Here is a 17,771-nt window from a genome sequence, read left to right as displayed (position 1 = left end):
TTACCTCATTTTCGTCCCGTTTAACTTTTGTACCCCCGCTGGCACCCGCCCCATTTCTCCTCATTTTTTATTTTTTTTCCTTATTTATAATATATAACTATTATAAAAAATCAAAAAAAAAAAAAAATAGGCAATCAATAATTTAACATAAAATTCAAGGGCATAAGTGTTCTTAGTTCGTAGCGGTTTGCTGCTTACTAGAACAATTGAGAAAGTGAGTAAATGTGACTTAAGATTTCCAGAACTAACTATATATACTAATAAAATAAATGTAATTTAGTAATTTACCTATCTAAAAAGAACAGGGCGGGGTGGGGTGACCTCCCCCCGACCCACCCCGAACCCACAAGAGTTTTCATTAATAAAAATCATTCCCGCCCAAATAAGCTAAACGGTCCCCCCAAATCGCTATAAACAGGGTAGGGTGGGGCGAGTACCCGTCCCCGCGGGGCAAATTGCCATCCCTAATCATACGTCAGTAATTGAACACCAACAATGAGATTGTTGATGGAAAAAGAAGGAGCATGATAAAATTTGAGAAAAAATGGAGGTTGTTATAGTGTCTCAATTTCATTACACTAATTTGTTCGAGGTGGAAAGATTTACAGTTAAGGTGGAGCTATAGAGGCATATATGAAGACCAAATTCAAGCCAATGTGGAGATTGTTCGATTTTGTGGCTCAAATTAGGCGTGTAAGTCGTGTTCTAAAAAACATTGACATGTTCAAGTTATTTTGAGGTAGTTCAATAAGGTGAAAATTGAGGATGAACATGTTCAAGTCATTTAGACCAGCTCAACTGGTTGGAGATCGAAGATAATGGAAGGTATTTGTGACATATTAGGTTGCTATTTTAGAGTTATGATTGTTATGGTAACTCCTTGTAGGCAAGTTGTGGAATTCTTGTCTAACTAGTAATTGGATTTGAAGACTCTACAACTAGAGATGGGTGAGAGAGATTAGAGAAAGATATAAGAAATTTAAGAGTGAGTGTTGTGAAGAGAGTGGAGAGTATATATAATTCCCGATTGTAGAGATGTAGTCTCAAAAGATATGATGAGTGAGTGAGTAGAATTTTGACATCTGGTTGTATATTCTCTTCCTTGTTACATAATAGTGAAATCTCTTTCCATGGATGTAGCCTAAGAATCGGGTGAATCGTGTAAAATATTGTGTTATATGTGGGATGTGTATGATTGTTATTTCCCAATGTGCTTGTGTGATGATGTGATAATGATGCTTCTGCTATGTGTGATAAATGAGGAATTTAGCTCTCAATAACAACTGACCATTGAGAGGGTTAGAAGAAATTAATATACCTACTAAAAAGAAACATTACGCTTAGTACTCATCAACTATAGAGAACAGTGGTTTGAAGATCTTATTTTACACAATATTCAGAATGGAAAAATCCTATTTTTTGGCTCAACTTGAAGTCTAGTCGAACTCAATACACGAGGATCAGTAAATAAGCTTCAAATTCTCTAGTGCATCAAAATTGAATCCTAATTGAAAATTTATTGCAATATTTCTTTAATGAATCTAGCCGAGAGGAATAACATTTTCTTCTTATTTATTTATTATTTATTTTTCAGTATGTAAGAAATATAAATTGTTCAAACAGTGGAATATGCATGTGGTTCCTTAATTGGTCCTCAGTTGCAAAATGCATTATATAATGTTTATACCATGGTTTCAAAATTGAACAGGTTTGGCATTGCTGCAGAATCATACAAAAATAGTTCATTTCAATTATCACCAGATGGGAACATTAAGGTGGGTTGAAATTAATGATAGGTGATTGCATATCCTAGTTATTTCACATTACAACATTTTATATGGGTGTTATATATATATATATATATATATATATATATATATATATATATATATATATATATTATTAGATCATTTTCAACAATTAGAAATATTGTTTTGTTCTTACAGCTAAACGAAAAACTAGCACAAGCTTTTAAAGCAGCACAATCACAATTAGATGATGCATCGAATGGAAAAAAACTAAATTTCTTCGTAGCAAAGGATTTTAAGTTTGGTTCAAAATGGTAGATGATTATTATAGAGTAAACTATTGTTGTTTAGACTGTTAGAGAGAGATTTGTAACTGAACTTGCTTGAAGTAACTATTCAGAGAGATCTATGATCATGCATTAGATCTAGCAGAAGAAGACAAAAGTTGAAGATATCTAACCCTAATATCGGCAGCGGTCCGTTTGGTTGCCCAGAAACACGAGAAAAATGAACAGAGAAAAAAGAAACTAAAACTTTAGACTCTTATTCATAGTATACTTCTGTAGCTACAAATCATCAATTACATACATAACAAGGAATCATATTAATAAAATAATCATGTCCTCAACAATTTTGAATTAATTTATACATCAAGATCGATAAAATTTGAAACAGAGTTCTAAAACTAAAATCAAACTCTTAGAAAGCTAGGGTTTCTTGTAATATTAACATCGATCTCCAATTAAAGTATGAAATCCAACAAAAGCAAAGCAATATTGATGGAATTTACCTGAAATTAGAATCGAAGCAACAAAAACAAAGCAATTAGAATCGAAACTCTTGATTGAAGATGGAAACGAAGCTCTTGATTGAAAATATTTGCACAGATAGAGAGAGAGAACCCTAGATATGCTTAACTCGAAGCTGGAGTCTAATGCCCGGCCAGGAAGAGAACGACTTGGAAATGCAGGACATCATCGATCCATGGACATTGTTGTTGCTTTCAGAGTGCGATGAATCGATTTTGGAAAACAAGAAGTTTATGACGAAGTGCGAGAAAGAGGAGTGATGACTGAGGGAGTGAGGAGTGAGAAAATAAAATTATATATATGATGGCATTTTTAAAAGCTTTTTTAAGGTATTTTTATAAGTGTTGTCAAAAAAGCATTTTCTAACAGTATTTTTTAATAAATGATGCTAATTTTTTACTGTTAGAGCCATCTTTTATTGTAGTGTGATAAACCATGTGTATTATGTGAGTCATTAATTAAACACATTAATGCCAAATTTCTATTTTATTAATCAAACTATTGACTATGTTTCTCTATTACTAAACAATTTGTCACCACTTAGAAAAGAAAGAAAAGAAAATAATATCATAGCTAATGTTATTCAAGAGACCTTCAATATTATTCCACAAAAGCCAATTCTATATTTACATCTATACTTTACAAATAGTGGAGTGATATTTATATCATTAATACCACATTATTTCTTTTGAAATTTTCATTTCAAAAAGAGAAAGAGTATATTGTTTTTCATTGACTAGCAAAATTTACATGCAATGCACGTGCTAAATTATTTATTGAATAATATAAATATAATAATGATGTATAATTGATTGCTGAAACCTTTATGAACCATTTGGATCACCGCCCGGGGGGGGGAGGGCAAACGAGCAAACTAACAAATTTTCTGGGCTGATCCCGAAGCGTGCATTTTTTACCCGATAAGAGAGTTTTTTTACTAGATACGACCCAATAAATTAGACTCACCGCTATGCCATGATGTAACGTGCTTTTCGGCGAAATACCATCGTTTAGGGCCTCAAAATAGTTTTCGGTTCGAAAGAAGCCTATCATGGCATAGCAGTGAGTCTAAACGATGATCATGATGTAATGCATTTGGACATTTGTCGATGTCTACCATGTGGATTTGGGGTTAAGTATTTTGATATTTAATTCCTTACCCAATGGTAATTTTAGTTTTATAAAATCATGAAAAATGAGATTTTTACCTTCTTGGAATTTTAATGATGCATGAGTTGAGAATTATGCGGTTTTGGAAAAATATTATGAAGAGATGCGGTAAGTTTAGAGGAATGCCAATTGATTTATAGTTCCCTCACTTACTACATTCCTTCATTTAATTAAATAAATTATTTTATAAAAATATGCAAGTTTAAAAATAATATATAATCCATGAATGTTGCATAATGTAAGTAAATGTGACAAATAAAGTAATATAAAAGTTAACCAGGGGATTCCAAAGGTTCATTGCTTTATCTAATATAGAGGGTAACCCTACAAAATATCCACTTGTAGAGTATCCCTCTAAGTTGGTCACTTCAGTTTGGCCACCTCCAATATTCACCGTATTAAAGGCCCAACAAGTGTTTAAAAGGGGGGTTTAAATCTAAAAACCCCCATTATTTTCAAAAAATGATCATTAAACCCCCACCAGTTTTAAAAACCCCTAACAATATTATAACGTTATCATTTTACCCTAATTCTATCAATTGGTCATTAAGGGTATGTGAAATGATTGAATTACCCTTATTATATTTCCTTTTATTTAAAAAACCAAAAAATCATATTTTTGAAATTAGAATATTATTCTCTAGCATAAAACAATCGCGTTTAGTGCCAACATAGTTGGACATCAAAACCCCATCATTTTATTCAAGGCAGCAGTTGTATTGGACTTAAAATGCTATCGTTTGATTTATTAGACTTAAAAACGCTGTCATTTGATTCATTGCACTAGTCGTACATATATATATATATATATATATATATATATATATATATATATATATATATATTCTTACACTTGTATATTTTTGCTTAGAACCCTAATACACTCAGACGGCTAGGATCTCTATTGAGGCATTTTGTTGTTCAAACTCTTAGGTGCGTTGCAGAAGAATCTTATTGCTTAGAACCCTAAAACACTGAATACACTCAGATGGCTAGAATCTGTGTTGAGGCGTTTCATTGTTCAAACTCTTGGGTGCGTTGCAAAAGAATCTGTGTTATGTTTTTCATCTGTGGGTCTCATCCGTGGGTCAGTGAAGAAGCTAAAGTATGGTCTATTCAAGACTATTGTCTTCAACTTTGTTCGACAATATGTCGACAGGTATGTCTTTGTTTGATAGTTTATGACTTTTAGTTAGACAACTTTTTATCTGTAGGCCTTTGTCGTGTTGGGTATGATTCCAATAGGTTGGGACCATTGATTAAATTAGGGTTAATGTTTATTAGGGTTATTGTAATTTTATATTAGGGTTATTTTGTATTAGGGTTAATATAATTTTAAATTAGGGTTAATGTAATTTTATTTATGTTTGGTTTTTACCATTATAGTTAGTTAGTTGCAAGCATGAATTTATTTTTATTACAATTTCTGTTTTGATAGGTTATACACCTATTTTCAACCAATTATACTGTCTTCGAGTCCATCATGGTGGTGAAGTTGGTAAGACATAGCAAATGGAATATATTGGTGAATCTGTTACTGAGATTGATGGAGTAGATATTGACCGTATGTCAATGATAGATTTCAAATGCATTTCACAGTTGGTTGGTTATCATACAAATAGTGTTTTGTACTACAGAGATCTGATTGATGGGAGTATATCAAAATTAGTTACTGACAAAGATTATATTGAGATGGTTGGAAAGCATAAAAAGTTCTCATTCATGAGAATTTTTGTGGTGCCACCAACTGGAGATGATGGGAATGAAAATGATGATGGGACAGTTGATGTAACTTGGACTACAGTTGAGGGGAGTATAGTAAACACTAGTGAAAAGAATGCTAATAGAGTAGAACCTGCTAATGGGAATGTTAATGGAAGACAACCTAATGCTGCAGCTTAAGTTTTCATGGACTTGAGTGATAACAGTTTTCAAATTGAAGATGAACCAAACGATGAAAGTGATGATGAAGATGCAACATAGGCAGCTGATAATGATGAAGACTTCAATTTTGATGATGCAGATGTAGGAGATGATGATGAAAATACAGCTGAAGCTAATGTTGAGAATGAACTTGCATATGATGATGATGCACCTAAATATACAGGTCTTGAAAATGAAAATGATAAAGTTGACAGAGATACTGAGTATAAGCCAAGTGAGGAGTTGAATGGAGACACATGTGGTGATCATACTAACTATGCAGCTGAATTGAATGGAGATGTTAATGTTGAGAATGAACATGAGTATAAATATATAAAAAGAAGAGAAAATAGAGAATTACGTAAAGGCTTGAATGAGATAAATTACTCATTCACAGCTCTAGTATTTATAGATAAAATGAGCACATGCTCATATTACAAGAAAAGAAACTAAATCAAATCAAAATCAAATCACAACTTATTCTAAAGCATATTCTATGGCATATTCTATAGCATAGTCAAATCTCTACTTTTATGGTAAGTCATACCATAAATCGTGATATCATATAAATGTTATTATATGTATAGCCAAATCTCTGCTATTATGGTAAGTTATACTATAAATCGTGGTATCATAAATGCTAACAATACCCCTCAAGTTGGTGCGTGGATATCTGAAACGCCCAACTTAGACAATGCATTCTCAAACACAATCTTGCTGACGCCCTTTGTAAAAATGTTTGCAAGCTGCTGAGAGCTTGTGACAAATGGAGTACAAATTTGACCAGAGATGATCTTCTCTCGAATGAAGTGACGGTCCACCTCTATATGCTTAGTCCTGTCATGCTGAACGGGATTTGCTGCTATGCTAATAGCAAACTTGTTGTCGCAGTAGAGTGAGAATGGAAGTAACACTGGAAGGCACAAGTCTGTCATCAAGGTTTTCAGCCAAAGCAACTCACCGATCCCAAGAGCCATAGCCCTATACTCTACCTCTTCACTAGATCGAGAGACAACATCCTACTTCTTACTGCTCCAAGTAACCAAGTTACCACCAATTGTGGTACAATAACCTGAAATAGACCTCCTATCTGAAATTGATCCTGCATAATTAGCATCTGTCCAAGCCTCAACATATAAGTGACCATGATTAGCAAACAAAATACCACGGCCTGGACACCCTTTTAAGTAACGAAGAATCCGAATAGCTGCATCAAGGTGTGGGGCACGAGGAGCGTGCATGAATTGACTCACGACACACACGACATAAGCAATGTCAGGTCGAGTCATGGATAAATAGATGAGCTTCCCCACAAGTCGTTGATACTGACCAATATCTGACAACAACTCCCCCTCAGAATCAGTCAACCGATGATTCTGCTCAATCGGAGTATCAGTAGGATGAGCGCCAAGCTAACCAGAAGCAGAAAGCAAGTCAAGAACATACTTGCATTGAGAGATGAAGATGCCAGTCTTGGAGCGAGCCACCTCAATGCCCAAGAAGTACCGTAAGGGACCAAGATCCTTAATCTCAAACTGACGGCCAAGATAGCTCTTAACCTCATTAATTCCGGTAGTATCATCGCCGGTAAGAATAATATCATCGACATACACAATAAGAGCAATTGTCTTACCCCCTGAATGACGTAAAAACAAGGTATGATCAGCTGCACTTTGATGGAAACCAAACTTAAGCATAGCAATGCCAAAGCAATCAGACCAAGCTTGAGGAGACTGCTTGAGGCCATATAGAGAATGACGAAGACAACATACCATTCCAGAATGAGTAAGAGAACGAAAGCCCAGAGGAGGAACCGTGTACACCTCCTCCTGCAAATCACCATTAAGAAAGACATTCTTGACATCTAACTGAAATAGAGGCCAAGATAGAATTACAACAACGGAAAATAATATACGGATAGTATTCATCTTGGCAACAGGGGTAAAAGTCTTTTGATAATCTATGCCATAAGTCTGAGCATAACCCTTGGCAACTAATCGGGCCTTGTAACGAGCAACTAACCCATCTGGATTATGCTTAACTGTAAACACCCAACGATAACCCACAGCTTTTCGTCCAACAGGAAGGGGAACCATGTCCCAAGTCTGATTTTTCTCAAGTGCTTGTAGTTCTTTTGTCATAGCATCACGCCATTGAGGTTGTGCTAGTGCATCTGCAACCCTGGAAGGAACAGGAACCGAGGTAATAGAAACAAGAAAACTCCGATAGGAGGGTAAGAGAGCATAATCAGAAATAAAATTAGAAATAGGGTAAATACAAGAACGTTTATCCTTTCGAAGAGCAATGGGGCGATCATCAAGCAAAATAATAGCTTGAGAAGGCAGAGCTGGTGCCGAAGGAATAGGGCAGTCGATCATGGGAGTAGAAGCTTATACCTGTTGTCTCCGACTATAAACCTGTGAAAAGGGAACAATTCCCCATGTTGGAGGGGTATCACAAGGAGGAATTATAGAAGAAGAAACAGGTAATGGTAGAGGAGTTGAAGACGGAAGAAGGTGATCATCCATTATATTCAATGGGAACAATTCACTCTGAGAACCAACTGAACCACTATAGTATGGTGTATGCTCAAAGAAAGAAACATCCATGGATATAAACCGCCAATGATTGGGAGGATGGTAACACCTATAGCCTTTTTGAGATTGAGAATAGCCTAAAAACACATACTTTAAAGCCTTAGGGTCAAGCTTTGTACGAGTTTGCCCCAACTGTTGAACAAAGCACACACACTTGAAGACTCGCAGAGGAATCAAAAATAAAGATGAATTGGGATGTAAGATTGAGAGTGGGGCTGCAAAGTTAAGAATCCTAGAAGGAGTCCTATTAATGATGTAAACAGCGGTAAGAACTGCATCTCCCCAAAATGACTGGGGAACATTCATGCCAATGCAGATTGCTCTGGCTAAGTCAAAGATGTGGCGCTTTCTTTTAGAACAACCATTCTGTTAAGGAGTTTTAACATTAGCCAGCTGATGCTCAATCCCAAATTCTGTACATAACCGTTGTACCTCCCCATAAGTGTACTCTGTACCCTGGTTAGATCAGAATTTTTTAATGGTACGACCATATTGAGTCTGAACCATTGTCATAAATTTTTACAAAATGGTGTATACCTCATTTTTGGTTTTCATAAGATAAACCCAAGTAACACGACTATGATCATCAATGAACAACACAAAATATCGAAATCCAAGACTAGAAGTAACTGGGCAAGGACCCCACACATCTGAATGAACAAGATCAAAAGGTGTTAAAGTAGATTTATTACTACTAGTAGGATAATTGGAACGAACATGTTTAGCCATGTGACATGTTTCACAGGATAAATCTGACATTGCCACGTTATAAAATAAGGAAGGAAATAAATGTTTCAAATAACCAAAAGAAATATGTCCTAAACGCATGTGCCAATGCATAAGCTGGGCTTTATTAGATGAAACAATATTAGAAAATGAAGATGAATGTGCTTAAGGTGACAAAGGAGCATCCAAAAGGTATAAACCGTCCACTTCACGCCCACTGCCAATCGTCCGTTTTGACACCAGATCCTGAAAAATACAATGAGAGGGAAAGAACGTTACACTACAATTTAATTGTTTGGTAACACTACTAACAGAAATAAGATTTGTAGTCAACTTTGGAACATGAAGTGTATTTGACAAAGTTAATGAAGGAGTAACTGATATGTGACCCTTCCCAGCAATAGAAGATAGAAAGCCATCCGCAAGGCGAACCTTGCGTTGGCCAGAGCAGATACTATAAGTTTGGAAGAGTGAGGACATACCAGTCATATTGTCTGAAGCACCAAAATCAATAATCCATAGTGTTGAAGATGTAGATACGCTATGTGCAAACGCAATAGTACCTGAGTGGCCATAAGTGGAGGTTGGCTGAGATGATGCCTCCATTTGGTTGAAGAATTGCTTAAACTTGTCCAAATCAGCTTGAGTCAAGGTAACTGTGGCAGAAGATGTAGAGGCAGGGTTATTAGGAGTTGACAATGAAACTGGTTGTGTAACAGAATGTGCAGAGGATCGAAGCTGTTGTTTCTGTTGCAGTGGACATCCATGTAGAGCATAACAACGAGATTTGATATGACCTATTTTTCCGCAATAGTCTCCACGTTATTGTCCCAGAGGAAGACCGGTGGTAGTGCTCTGAACTAACTGGGATGGTGAAGTTCCTGAAAGGTTGGGAATCCGAACTGCCATAGTAGAACGATCAACAGAAGCAAAACCTAATGGATGAGTCCGACGGCTCTCATCTAACAACACATAGGAATATGCATCATCAAGAGTAGGGAATGAAGATAAGCCTAATAAATGAACACGAGCATACTCAAACTCATCGTTCAACCCGGCAAGAAACTGAAACACTCGATTCTTCTCCACAATTCTTGCATATAAAACTGCATCATTTGGATCCTTCCAAGAGTTAAAGAAATCATAATATGATATATCCTCCCAAATAGCACGAAGCTTGGCAATGTAACCTGAAACTGTCAAGTCACCCTGAGAAATCCTAGTGATATCTCGCCCCAGCTGGAAAATTCGTGCATTATTCTGCCTCTGAGAATAAGTGCGTTGAACTGAATCCCAAATCTGCATAGCTGTCTTCATAAATATATAGCCAACAGCTATGTTTGGTTGCATCGAATTGACTAGCCAAGACATAACCATAGCGTTATCTGCAAACCACTGTGGATATGCCTTCTCTGACTAAGCTGGCTCTTTCTCAGAACCAGTAATATAGCCAATCTTGCCTTTGCCACCAATGAAAATCTTGGCAGACTGTACCCAAATCAAATAGTTAGAACCATCCAACTTCACTGTGGTGATTTGAAGTCTTGGATTTTCTGATGAGTTGGTGGGAAAAATGGCACCACCACCCACAGAACGTGAGCCAAGAGATTAACAATCGAGGACCCTGAATCTGCCATAATCTGTCACATGACAATTAAAAAAAAAAAAAAAAAAAAAAAAAAAAAAAAAAAAAAAAAAAAAAAACACCACAAATTCTGTTAATAAATCAAAGGGTCTCCTCAGACCATAAACAATGTCTCATCAGACCATCCCAAAAATCCAAATACATACCTTTTTTAAGGAGCGTTACCCGCTTACATATAGCCAAACAGCCTCCTTCTTAATATTCGGAACCTCTTTGTAAATTAATTTTTTTTTTACCCAAGCCCTTCTAGGTGTTGAAAACCAACTATCCCAAGTGAAAAAGAAATTGTAAAACTTAAAAATATCTGTTTTCGATCACAAAACAGCAACACAGAAAAACATGTGTAGGCAACGTCACACGATGTCACAAACAGCCTAAGGTAACTGTCGCACAAGTAGCAAGGCTGCTGAAAGGTGTTGCCTCTGATACCAAGTAGAAATATATAAAAAGAAGAGAAAAGAGATAATTGCGTAAAGGCTTGAATGAGATAAATTACTCATTCACAGCTCTAGTATTTATAGATAAAATGAGTACATACTCATATTACAAGAAAGGAAACTAAGTCAAATCAAAATCAAATCACAACTTATTCTAAAGCATATTCTATGGCATATTATATAGCATAGTCAAATCTCTGCTATTATAGTAAGTCATACCATAAAACGTGGTATCATATATGCTAACAACATGCATGTACTGATGATGCACCTGAATATGCAGGTCTTGAAGATGAAAATGATGAAGTTGACAGAGATACTGAGTATGATCTAAGTAAGGAGTTAATAAGTTTAGCCAATGAAAGTGATGATGATGATTACAATTGTGTAACTTTTGCAAACTTTAACTTTAATGTGAGGAGGGACTTGGGAATCAAGAAACTACAAGTTGGGCAGAAGTTTGGTTCAGCAGCTGAATTTAGAGAAGCAATAAGGGATACAGCAATCAAAAAAAAGTTTGACTTCACTTTCGTAAGGAATGATGGAGATAGAGTGACTATCATATGCAAAAAAAAATGTGGATAGAGGATTCGTGGATCTTCCAACACTAATGATGACTCATTTCAAATAAGAGAATTCAATGATAAACATAATTGTATAGGAGTAAGGGTGAATGGACATGTGATATATAACTATACTGCTAAGTATTATATTGGGACAGTTAGGGCTGATCCTGCTTGCACAGTGGCTGGAATGACAGATACAGTTAAGAAAGAACTTCATGTTGTTGTGAATAAGCAGAAGATTAAAAGGGCAAAGAGTTTGGCTCTACAAATTATCAAGGATAATCATAAACAACAATTTGGAACAATAAGAGATTATTGTCAGCTGATTTTTTAATTAAATCCTAGAAGTGTTGCTTATGTAAGAACAATGGCATATAGTGATGAAGGTCGTGCATTCTATAGAATGTTTTTTTTCCTTAGAGGCAATGTGGAGAGGATTCAAAGAAGGATGTAAACCATTTATTGGTCTAGATGGAACATTCCTCAAGGGACCTTATGGGGGCCACATGTTGGCTTCAGTTAGTAGGGATGCCAACAATGACTTATTCCCTATTGTAATTGTTTATGTTGAGTCAGAATATAGGAACTCTTGGGAATAGTTCTTGAATGAATTGATGGGATTGGTTGGCAATTACCTTGACTTTACATTTATCTCAGATAGACTTTAAGGTATCAAACTTTTAAAACTTTCTATTTATCACAATTTTTAAAGCTTTATCCAATTATTTACATTAATTTGCACTTATATATAATTTGCAAGGACTAGTTGAGACATTTGAAAACATATACCCTATAGCAGACATAAGATTCTGCCTGAAGCACTTATATGACAATTTCAAGCTAAAATACAAATGTACAAGACTAAAGAACTTATATTGGGATGCAGCCACTGCATATACTACATCTGAGTTTAAGTTTTACATGCAAGAAATGAGGAATGTAGACAAAAATGCATATGAATGGTTAATGAAGATTCCTAGGATGGTGTGGGTAAGGTCATCATATAGTGGCAAGAGTAAGAGTAGCTTATGTGTTAACAACATGTGTGAGTCTTTTAACAATTTCATTGGGAATGCAAGGGAAAAACCTTTAGTGTATATGTTTGAGAGCATCAGAAAACAGCTAATGATTAGGTTTGAAAATAATAGGGTTAAGATGGCAAGGGTAAATGGATTGTCGTGCCTAAGAATTATGGACAAGCTACAAAAGATTTCAGAAAAGGCAAGAAGGTTGCATGTGAAGCCTGCTGCGAATGACAAGTATGAAGTGGATAACATCTCATACCAAGAAACAGAAGTTAGTGATTATGTGAATGTGGTAGAGAGAACATGTCCATGTAAGTATTGGGACATAAGTGGAATACCATGCAAGCATGCATTTGCTGTGGCAGTGTTCAGAAGAAAGGATCCAGAAACATACGTGAGTCCTTGGTACTACATGGACACTTTTTTTAGGTGTTATGCCCATGTGATAACTCCAGTTCCAGAGAAGTGGGCACTATTCGTATTTCGCCACCACCTTATAAGCCTCAACCAGGAAGGCCTAAAAAAAATAGGAAGAGAGGTCCAGATGAGGGCCCTTTAACTACTGCTGTGGCCAAGAAGAAGATGAAATTGAGGTGCAAAAAATGTCTTCAAAAGGGCCACAATGTCAAAACTTGCAAGGCAGCTCAACCTACTACAAGACCACCTAAAAGTAGAGTTGGAAAACCACCACTTCAGAGGGATACAAGTGGAGTAGGTGGTGGCAGGGATGAGAATGTTACTGGTAGGGGTGGTGGAAGACCTACAGGTGGTGGTGGTGTTGCTAGTAAAGGTGGAAGAGGTGGTGGAGCAGCTGGTAATGTTGTTGCTGTTAGGGGTGGAAAGGTGGTGGAAGACCTGCAGGTGGTAATGTTGTTGCTGCTAGGGGTGGAAAAGGTGGTGGAAGACCTGTTGCTGCTGCTGATAGGCTGCAGGTGTTGTAAGGGGTGGAGTTAAAGATGCAGGTGTTGGTGTAGGTCATTCACATGTATAAATGCAATTTTTTTTATATAAATGCACTGACATTTCTTAATATAAATACTTGTTTGTTGTTATAAATTCATTTTCTTCATTTAAATGCACTGACATTAATATTTTATATGTTTTTTTAGGCATCATCATCGAACCAACATCAAGTGTTTTGGGCTAGAGATTGGGGTGCTAATAAAGGTCATAGTGTTGGTGTCGGAGATGTCTTAGGTCATTCACAGGTATAAATGCATTTTGTTGGAATAAATTCATATTCTTGTTATAAATGCACTGACATTAATTTTTTATATATTTCTTTAGGCATCATCATCCAACCAATATCAAGTGTTTTATATGAATTATCCATCCACACAAGGCAGACAAGATTGAAAAACCTCTTACTAATTTTTGTGATTCAAGTAAGTTCCATGCCATAAGACTAATTCATGATTTCATTAACATGGAATATAAATTCATGAAATGTTTTTATTATTTTTGCAAGTTGGTTGATGGATGATTGGTGACAATATATTGCATTGATTTTTGGAACATTTGATGGATAATGCATTGACAGTACTATGATAATGCATTGATTTTTGGTGACACTTCTTTTTGTAAAGCTTGTTTTGGACAAGTTCTATGACAGTGCTTTAATTTTTTGTAACCCTTAATAGTGGATGACAGTGCTATGATAGTGTATGAGACTTCACTATTTATTTTGTAACCTTTACTAGTGGATGACTGTTCTATTAGTTTTGTAATCATAACCAAACTTGATCACTTAGTGCATAACTATTCTTTTATGGTCTCTATGTTGTATTAGGGTATCATTTTGTTATATAAATAGGTTATGGTATACTTTTGTGAACATGTTGCATATGGATGGATTGCATTTCTGAAGTGCAGGTTGTATTACTTTATTACATGAAGAAGTTATATAGACAGGTTATGGTATAAACATGTTGTACTACTTTTTGCATTTCTGTACAGGTTATGGTATGAATGTTGCATTTGCCAATTTGGTATCAATATTATGAACATGTACATTTAAGATAAACAGATTACTTTAAAATTATTAATACTACAACAAGTTTAATATTGTGAATGTTGTACATCATCGCTATATAAAAGACAAAAATTTTCAATTCTTAAACAAGTTAAACACCAAAAAAACAAACTTGCACCTACTTCAATTCCCTCCCAAAGTTAACATAAACACAAAGCCACAAGTAGTCACCAACAAACAATTTACTTCCTTCCCACAGTTCTCACAAAAGTAGCAATAGAAATGATGATACATGCTGCAATAAGTTTTTTCATCAACTGAAGCCTTCCTTCGATGGCATACAACTTAGTCTTCAAGTCTGCAATATCTTTTCTATCAACACATTGACCAACCTCAATCTTCTTCCCATTTTCATTTGAAATTCTTGTTGAAATTGGTTCACACTATTCCCAAAATTCACATCTTCGTTTTGGACATCTGTAGTATAGTTTTCCCAAATTGTCATACTGATCAAACCCTATTACCAGAATTAGAGTTGTTTTGCCACAATCACATTGAACATCAGTATACAGTATACCTCAAATCAAAACTCTCTTACTGTATGCTTGAAGAAAACATTCCGAGATTTGAATCTAGAAATCAAAACAACATTTAATTTTCATAAAAACACTAAAAAATAACTCAAATCAACATGTAATTTTAATAAAAACACTAAAGATCAACTCAAAACAACATATAATTTCGATTGTATTGTATGTATGATTTTGAAAACAAAATACACAAAATGGGTTTAAACTCAAAGCAATTACATTTTCGAAAATCCTCAAATAAATTAGTATCAACTAGGGCTTGGCTAAGGCTACTGATTAGATTAAATTAAGATAGTAAATTACCTTAAATTAGAGTAACAATTAACCTTCATGCTTCAAAATCACTTCCACTGCTTCCTATAATGGAGGAAAGACGGCAGCTTGTGCAGCTTCTAGGGCTTCCTGAAACGCGCATGGAGGAAGAAGAGAAGATGAGTAAAACATAAAGTGATTGTGCTGTGGGTTTTTACTATTACAAGCTTGAGGGTATTTTCGGTATAACACATTTAAATACATATCACTTGTTTGGCACATGTGACACCAGGGGTATTTTCATCACAAAAGTCACTTTGGCAAAGCAATTGTTAACTACGCGCTGAGTTAACGGCCCCAATTGACACAATTGGGGTAAAATGATAACGTTGTAATATTGTTGGGGGCTTAAAACTGGTGGGGGTTTAATGATCATTTTTTGAAAGTAGTGTTTTAGATTTAAACCCTTAAAAGAGATGGATAGTTGGGACCGTACGTAAAAGAAAGTGAGTAACAATGATTTAGCACTTTTATGTATGTATGTATGTATTATATGTATGTATTGTTTGGAAATGAGACGACGGTAAAAGAGAGAATGACTAGAGAGAGATAATGAGGTTTTTGAGGTGACAACTTAATTATGTTGAATTCTAACGATGAAAATAGATGTTGCCTTGGACATACTAGAGAAATGGAAAGAAGACTGGATAAAGAAATGAGAATGGGTTGGGTTCACGTGATGAGAGGGGTAAGAAGATAGAGAGATAGAAATGGGCAGGCTCGGTGTTGTTTGCGTTGTTGGCAGATTGAATGAGTGTACGAGAGATTGCGTTTGTGCTCGTGTATGCATGTGAGGGTGTAGTGTAATCACGTAATGTGGTTATAAATGTGTTGGGTGTGCGGGTGCATTTGGGTGTGCACGAGCGTATGTGAGATTGAGTTTAAATATGTATATATATACTAGCTTAATTATTGAATAATATAAATATAATAATGATGTAGAACTGATGTGGAGTCTTTATGGCTCGCTTGGACCGCTAGGGGGCCAAACGGGTATACTAACAGATTTTTTAGGTTGATCCCAAAGTGTGCATTTTTTACCCGACAGGAGAGTTTTTGACTGAAAACAGCCCAACGAACCAAAGTCATAGAAATGTTGTGACATAACGTGCTTTTCAGTGAAACACATAGTTTAAGGCCTCAAAACAAGGTTTTTCGGTCTGAAAAAAGCCTGTCGAATATTTCGAGATTTTTGTTCGTTATCTAAACGAACTCAGATTGCTTCCATATTTTATATTTAGTAGTTTTATTTTAATAGGTTTCTTTTTCTATTTTTTTAGAATTTTTAGAAAAACTTTATTTTTAATCTTATTTTCGGATATTAGTATCCTTTCGAGATTGGGTTTCCTTATGTTATAAGGAGTCAAGTTGCAAGTTAGTTTCCTTATGGATTAGGGTTTTCTTTCATTATAAATATGTGTAATACAGAGATTATAATCATTCATTCAATTATCAAATAATATATCAAATTTCTATGAATTATCTTTTCGTTTTGCGGATTCAAAATACCCACCTTGTTGGTTCAAAGTAACATGTTCCTTATGAACAAATTTATCGCTTCCGCTTACGTCAAATAATAACAACAATAACATCATAATTGAAAATCATAAAAAATAAGTATCATGTAATTAAAATAAAAATAACTACATCATATACAGAGTCAAGTACAATTATAAAAATTAAGTCCACAACAATGACTATGAAATAAATAATACATAAAAATAATTAAAAATAAAGAGTTGATGTTTAAGGAAACTTTTTGTTTAGAGAATTAAGATTCAAGAATGACCTTAATCAACAAAAGGGGGAATACATGAATCATAAGAAAATAGACCAAATCGAATGGTGATGGAATTAGAAACAACCAAGTACATGCTTTAGGACTATTTCCAAGGTAGAGTTCTCCGACCAATCGATAAATAATGTAGCACGTACTGTACCTCATTCTTTGGAAGACCAATGCCCCAAAGATAATAAATTGTTCAAAAGCAAATAAAATATAATTGCATCAAAATCAATTCGTACAAATATTTCTATTTGTACTAAAGTAAAACTTCATATTACAATTTCTAATATATAAAATTTTCAATTCAACCAACCAAACACCAATCAGTTTTTTTATTTCTACTTCCACCACATATATAGAATTATTATATGAGTTGGAAATGGATTCAATCCTATTTTATCTTGAATTTTTCAAAAAAGGGATTCGAAATCATTTTATATTAAAACAATCAAATTTTATAAATTT

At 35.0% G+C, this 17,771-nt stretch overlaps 1 long non-coding RNA gene across 1 annotated transcript; it reads right to left on the bottom strand.

Annotated features, from left to right (window-relative positions):
- Positions 1-2,271: 2,271 nt before the first annotated feature.
- On the bottom strand, positions 2,272-2,844 carry LOC132302293 (uncharacterized). Its single transcript, XR_009480802.1, has 2 exons — positions 2,667-2,844; positions 2,272-2,538 (listed from the first exon to the last, which is right to left on the bottom strand). It is a non-coding gene; the product is annotated as an uncharacterized LOC132302293 (long non-coding RNA).
- Between the last annotated feature and the right edge of the window lie 14,927 nt (positions 2,845-17,771).

This window comes from Cornus florida, unplaced genomic scaffold, assembly GCF_030987335.1.
Source record: "Cornus florida cultivar Cherokee Brave unplaced genomic scaffold, ASM3098733v1 CherokeeBrave_3.0.0_Hap2_Chr04, whole genome shotgun sequence".
In the NCBI taxonomy this organism is placed as follows: Eukaryota; Viridiplantae; Streptophyta; class Magnoliopsida; order Cornales; family Cornaceae; genus Cornus; species Cornus florida.
This window is presented reverse-complemented; position numbering and strand designations above follow the sequence as displayed.